This window comes from Petaurus breviceps, unplaced genomic scaffold, assembly GCF_028583685.1.
Source record: "Petaurus breviceps papuanus isolate PSGF00001 unplaced genomic scaffold, PetGlider_PUasm1.0 84, whole genome shotgun sequence".
In the NCBI taxonomy this organism is placed as follows: Eukaryota; Metazoa; Chordata; class Mammalia; order Diprotodontia; family Petauridae; genus Petaurus; species Petaurus breviceps.
Genome location: NW_027186645.1, coordinates 2,770,580 through 2,776,579, shown reverse-complemented (window position 1 = coordinate 2,776,579; position 6,000 = coordinate 2,770,580). Strand labels below are relative to the sequence as shown.

General features: G+C 35.6%; 1 protein-coding gene across 1 annotated transcript in view; it reads left to right on the top strand.

Annotated features, from left to right (window-relative positions):
* The first annotated feature begins 4,445 nt into the window (after positions 1–4,445).
* Positions 4,446–6,000, top strand: part of COG5 (component of oligomeric golgi complex 5) — a 496,196-nt gene continuing 494,641 nt past the window's right edge. The window contains exon 1 of the mRNA XM_069106989.1: positions 4,446–4,449. The gene's annotated coding sequence lies outside the window, so the exon portion shown is untranslated. The remainder of the gene's footprint in view (positions 4,450–6,000) is intronic.

The following is a 6,000-nucleotide window of genomic DNA, read 5'->3' as shown; positions in this document are numbered from 1 at the left end:
AAAGAAAGAAAGAAAGAAAGAAAGAAAGAAAGAAAGAAAGAAAGAGAAAACAATTAAATTTTGTCTTTAGGTCTGGAAAATTCTGTATCTTAGCACCACCTGCTGTTTCATGAATTAGATGGAGGAATACTTTGATTTGTCATCTGAACTCAACATTACTGTAGTATAATAAATATTCTGTATATGTAGTCCATAAAAATTATAAATGTATATGGTCAGTAGTGCTTGATAAATGGTGATCCTTTAGGTCAGCTTTCAGACTACATGACACAGTACAATCTCCAGGGAAGAAATTTAGGACTTGTCCTAATTATATAGAAGGACCTGGAAGATAAAAGTCAGTTCAATGCTTTTTCTCTCTCTCTCTTGAAATTTTTGTAACAAGTAATGGCTCACTGGGTAAGAGGTAAGACATTCAGATAGGAAAGTAATATCAAAACAAAAGATACCAATAAAAATGAGATTTTTATTAAGTCAGTTGAGGCCCCCAAATAGTTTTCATTCACTTGGGAAAAAGTTATAGAGAGAAAGAGATAGATAGAGACAGAGACAGTCAAAAAGGGATGGAGGAGAGACAGAGAAAGGGGTCTTGAATGTTTTCACAAGACTTTGTAGGCAGAAAATTTTTTATGATTCTTAAAAAAGATTAGGTGAGTAGAATTTAGAATTATAAGGGACATTGAGATGATCTAATCCATTTTTCTCATTTTTGCAGATCTAGAAGTTGAAGTCCAGTGACTTGCCCAAAGACACAAAGGTAGTAAGTAGAGAAGTCAGAAAAACTCAGGTTCTATGACTCTTAGTTGGTCTTTCCAATTCTACCACAATGTCCTTCAATCCATAGTATTCTCTCCTACCAATAATGGTATATATGCCCTTAAAATGTATGTATGTTGCTGTTATTTGTCCTTCATTCTCAAAGAGGACCACAACATCAGGAAGATGATGTCATGATTTGCAAGTGAACTGGATTTAAGTGAGGGAGGGCTGTGCAAGGTCTCCAACCTCACTCTCTCCTCCAGAGCCATCTGGGGTCAGTGACCAGATATAGATCAAGATGACAGGAGATAGCCCAGGATGCAGTGTGAGACCATGGTTTTTTCAAGCTAAGGTCTTTCTGAGTTCTCACTTTGACGGAGGCAACACCTATTCAGTGATTAAGGCTAGTTAAGAAATGAACCAAGGAATGACCCCTTTTACCCAATCAAAAAAAATCAATCTGAGAGGGGAAGACCCCCAGGGTTTCCAGCCAAAACAGAAATAATTACTATTTACATTTACTCTAAGCCATCAGGCCTAAATAATGACCATGAAATGGTGCTTGGGCTGGGACCTATTGTTGGCCAATCATTGAGAGTCTGAGTGAATTCAGTTTAAGGGATGGTCTTAAGAAAGAAATCTAGCCCATAAACTCCAAGATATCTTGCTAGGTTTCAGCCCTAGAAATTGACCTTCCTTTGGGCAAAGCACTTGTAGATAAGGGCATAGTACCCCATGTGGACAGAGTGAGAGTAATGAGGGGAGGAGAGAGGAGGTGATGGAAAGGAAAAGAAGGGAAGGGAAGGGAAAGAGAGAAGAAAGGAAGGGAGGGAGGGAGGAAGGAAAGAAGGAAGGGGGACTGTCCAGTTGGATCCCCAGTGGGACATCTCAGACTACTCACAAGTCTTTCTTTGTCCTTTGTTCTTGAAGAAGACCATGACATCAGGAAGATGATGCCATGACTTGCAAATGAATTGGATTTAAGTGAAGGAGAATTGTGCAAGGTCACCAGCCTCACTTTCTCCTCTGGATTCAGTGGCAAGATATAGATCAGGATGACTGGAGATGGCCCACTTAAAATGTGTATTGACTAATAAAAGGCAACATGAACTAAGTAAAAAGGTGTATATATGGCACATTATTACATTATATCATCATCAGTAAGCAACAAATACTTATTAAATGCTTACTATGTGCCAGACACTGTGCTGAAACCCTGGGGGTAAAAAAACAAAGAAAAATACTACCTGCCCTCAAGAAGTTTATACTTCAATGGAAGAAACAATATGTTCATGTATAATTACATACAAAATAAATACCAACATATAAAAGATAACCTTAGAGAAAGTATTAGCATATATGTCATCATAGCATATATACACCTGAGTGATAAATAGCTTTATATTTTTGCCTAAGTATATGATCCTGGGACAGACTACAGTAGTCACATAAGACTGAGTGCACACTCTATGATAGAATATCATAGGAGGTACTTTATATTTTCCAGACTTAAGACTAGCCATTTTTGAATTATAGGAGAAGTTTTAAAATTGCACTTATTTGTGGATTCAAGCCTTCACTATAAAGTTTCAACTTGACTTAGTATGGAGTAAATTTCAATATATCTGAGAGGAATTCTATGGCCTTATAAATGGGCAACTCAATAACTTAAAGGATCAATTGTCTTATCAGCATTGGGAATTCCTTCCACCAATAAAGGTCACAACCCAGCTATGACTTAGTTGTTTTTCCTTCATTTCATTTTCGAAGAAGACCAATGACATCAAGGAGTGATATCTTGACTTGTTCATGAATTGGATTTAAGTGAGACAGAGTTGCACAAAGAAACCAGCTTCACTCTTTCTTCCAGTCATTAAAGTCCAATGGTAAGACAAAAGTCAGGATGAGTGGCAATGACTCAGGATGCAGTGGATGACCTTGGCATCTTCCATATCTGACCCAACTCTAATCAGTCCACAGTGCCTCATTCACCTGCCTCCATGAAACAAATTGTTCTCATCTGCCCATTCCACTATGGTCCTCCTGACTCCAGGGCCAGTGCTCTATTCACTGTACCACCTAGCCACTCCACCCCCTTGATTTCTTTTTTATGTTGTATTATGTCTTTATTTTGTTAAATATTTTCCAATCACATTTATGTATTTATTTATTGCTTTTTTGGAGGGGGGAAGGTAGGGCAATTGGGATTAAGTGACTTGCCCAAGGTCACACAGCTAGTTTTTTGTGTTAAGTGTCTGAGGCAGGATTTGAATTTAGGTCCTCCTGACTCCAGGGCTAATATTCTATTCACTGAGCCACCTAGCCGCTCCTCATTTATTTATTTTTAACATTCAATTTTTAGAATTTTGAATTCCAAATTCCCTCCCAGCCTTTAGCTCCTCCCTCACCAAATGAGAAGGCAAGCAATATGATACTCATCACACATGAGAAGGTATGCAAAACATTTTCATATTAGCCATGTTGTCCCCTCAAAAGCAAGAAAAATAAAGAAAGTGGAAAAATATGCTTTGATCTTCACTCACAGTTCATCAGTTCTCTCTCTAGAGGTGGATAGCTTTTTTCATCATAAGTCCTTTGGAATTGTCTTAGATCATCATATCCATTAGAATAGCTAAGTGTTTCACAATTGATCATCATTACAGTATTGCTGTTTGATGATCAATGATTAATTGCTATTGCTGTATGTAATGTTCTCCTGGTTCTGCTTATTTCACTTTGTATCAGTTCATGTAAGTCCAGGTTTTTCTGAAACCATCCTGCTTGTCATTTCTTATAGCACAAAAGTATTCCATCACAATCATATACCACAGCCAGTCGATGAGCATCCCCTCAACCTTTAATTCTTTGCCATCACGAAAAAGAGCTGCTATAAATATGTTTGTACAAATAGAATCTTTTACTTTTCTTTAACCTCTTTAGGATAAAGACCTAGTAGTGGTATTGCTGGGTCAGAGTATGCACAGTTTTATAGCCCTTTGGGCATAGTTTCAAATTGTTCTCCAGAATGTTTGGACCATTTCACAACTCCACCAACAGTGCATTAGTGTACCTATCATTTCACATGCCCTTGAGCATTTGTCATTTTCCTTTTCTATCTTGTTAGCCAAATTTATAGGTACAAGAGGGTACCTAAGTCACTTTAATATGAATTTCTCTAATCATTAGTGACTTAGAGCATTTTTTCATATGACTATAGCTAACTTTGATTTTTTCTTCTGAAAACTGCCTGTTTATATCCTTTGACCATTTATCAATTAGCAAATGATTCTTATTTTTATAAATTTGCCTCAGTTCCCTATTTGAGAAATGAGACCTTTATCAGTGAAACTTGAGGTAAAACTGTTTCTCCCTAGTTTCCTTTTTTCCTTCTAATTTTGGCTACATTGGTTTTATTTATGCAAAACCTTTTTAATTTTGTGTAATCCAAAGTATTCATTTTACTAAATGTTAAGTGTCTGAGGCCAGATTTGAATTCAGGTCCTCCTGACTCCAGGGTCAGTGCTCTATTCACTGTGCCACCTAGCTGCCCCCTATCTCTCATTTAGTCATAAACTCTTCATTTATCCATAGATCTGAGAAAATTTTTTCCAAGTTGCCCTAATTTGCTTATGGTACCACCTTTTATGTCTAAATCATATATCCACATTGACCTTATCTTGGTACATGGGGTGAGATACTGGTCTGCACATAGTTTCTGCCAGACTGCTTTCTAGCTTTCCCAGGAATTTTTGTCAAATACTGAATTCTTATCCAAAAGTTTGGATCTCTGGGTTTATCAAACACTAGATTACTACACTATTTACTACTATGTTTGTTTACCTAATCTATTCCACTGATCCACCACTCTTTCTTAGCTAGTACCAGATGGTTTTGATGATTACTGCTTTGTAATACAGTTAGAGATCTGGCATAGGTAGGCCGCCTTCCTTCACATTTTTTTTCATTGATTCCCTTGATATTGTTGATTTTTTGTTCTTCTAGATGAATTTTGTTATTATTTTTTTCTAGCTCTACAAAATCATTTTGGATAGTTTGGTGTGTCACTGGATAAGTAAATTAATTTAGGCCAACTTGTCATTTTTATTATATTGTTTTGCCCATGAGCCATTAATATTTTTCCAATTGTTTAGATCTGTCTTTATTTGTGTAAAAAGTATTCTGTAATTGGGTTCATGTATTCCTGGGTTTGTCTTAACAGGTAGACACCCAAGGATTGTATATTGCCTATGGTTATTTTAAATGGAATTTCTCTTTCTATCTCTTGCTGTTGTACTTTGTTGGTAATATATAGAAACGCTGATGATTTCTGTGGGCTTATTTCAAATCCTGCAACTTTGCTAAAGCATTATTTCAACTAATTTTTTTAGTTGATTCTCTAGGATTCTCCAAGTATATCATCATATCATCTGAAAAGAATGATAGTTTTATTTCCTCATTGCTTATTCCAATTCCTTTATTCTTTTTCTTCTATTATTGTGATAGCAATTCCAGTACAATATTAAATAATAGTGCTGATAAAGGACATCTGTACTTCACCTCTGCTCTTATTGGGAAGGTTTCTAGCTTATCCTTATCACAGATAATGTTTGCTGATAATTTTAAATGATTTTAGATACTACTTAAGGAAAGCTCCATTTATTCCTATGCTTTTTTTTTCCCCATTTTTCAATTGCTTTATTAACTTCTGATTTACATCATTCATTTCCACCAGATTTTGAGTTACAAAATTTCTCCCCATTTTTCCCCTACCCACTGCCCCAAAATAGCAGTCCCACAGGATATATTCCTATGCTTTCTAGCATTTTAATAGGAATGAGTTTTGTATTTTGTCCAAAGCTTTTTCTGTATCTATTGAGATAATCACATGATTTTTGTTGGTTTTGTTACTGATATGGTCAATTATGTTGATAGTTTTCCTAATACTGAGCCAACTCTGCATTCCTGGTATAAATCCCACTTGGTCACAGTATAGGATCTTTGTGATATATTGCTATAATCTGTTTACTAGTATTTTATGTAAACTTTTTGCATGAATATTCATTAGGGAAATAGGTATCAGCACCATAATTGTGTCAAAAAAGAAACTGAATTAAAAATTTTTGTCTCTTTTTTTTTTCAAAATAGTTTGGAATTAATTGCTCTTTAAATGTTTGGTAGAATTCACTTGTAAATCCATTTGGTTGTGGGGATTTCTTCTTTTATTTTTTTTTTATTGCAATA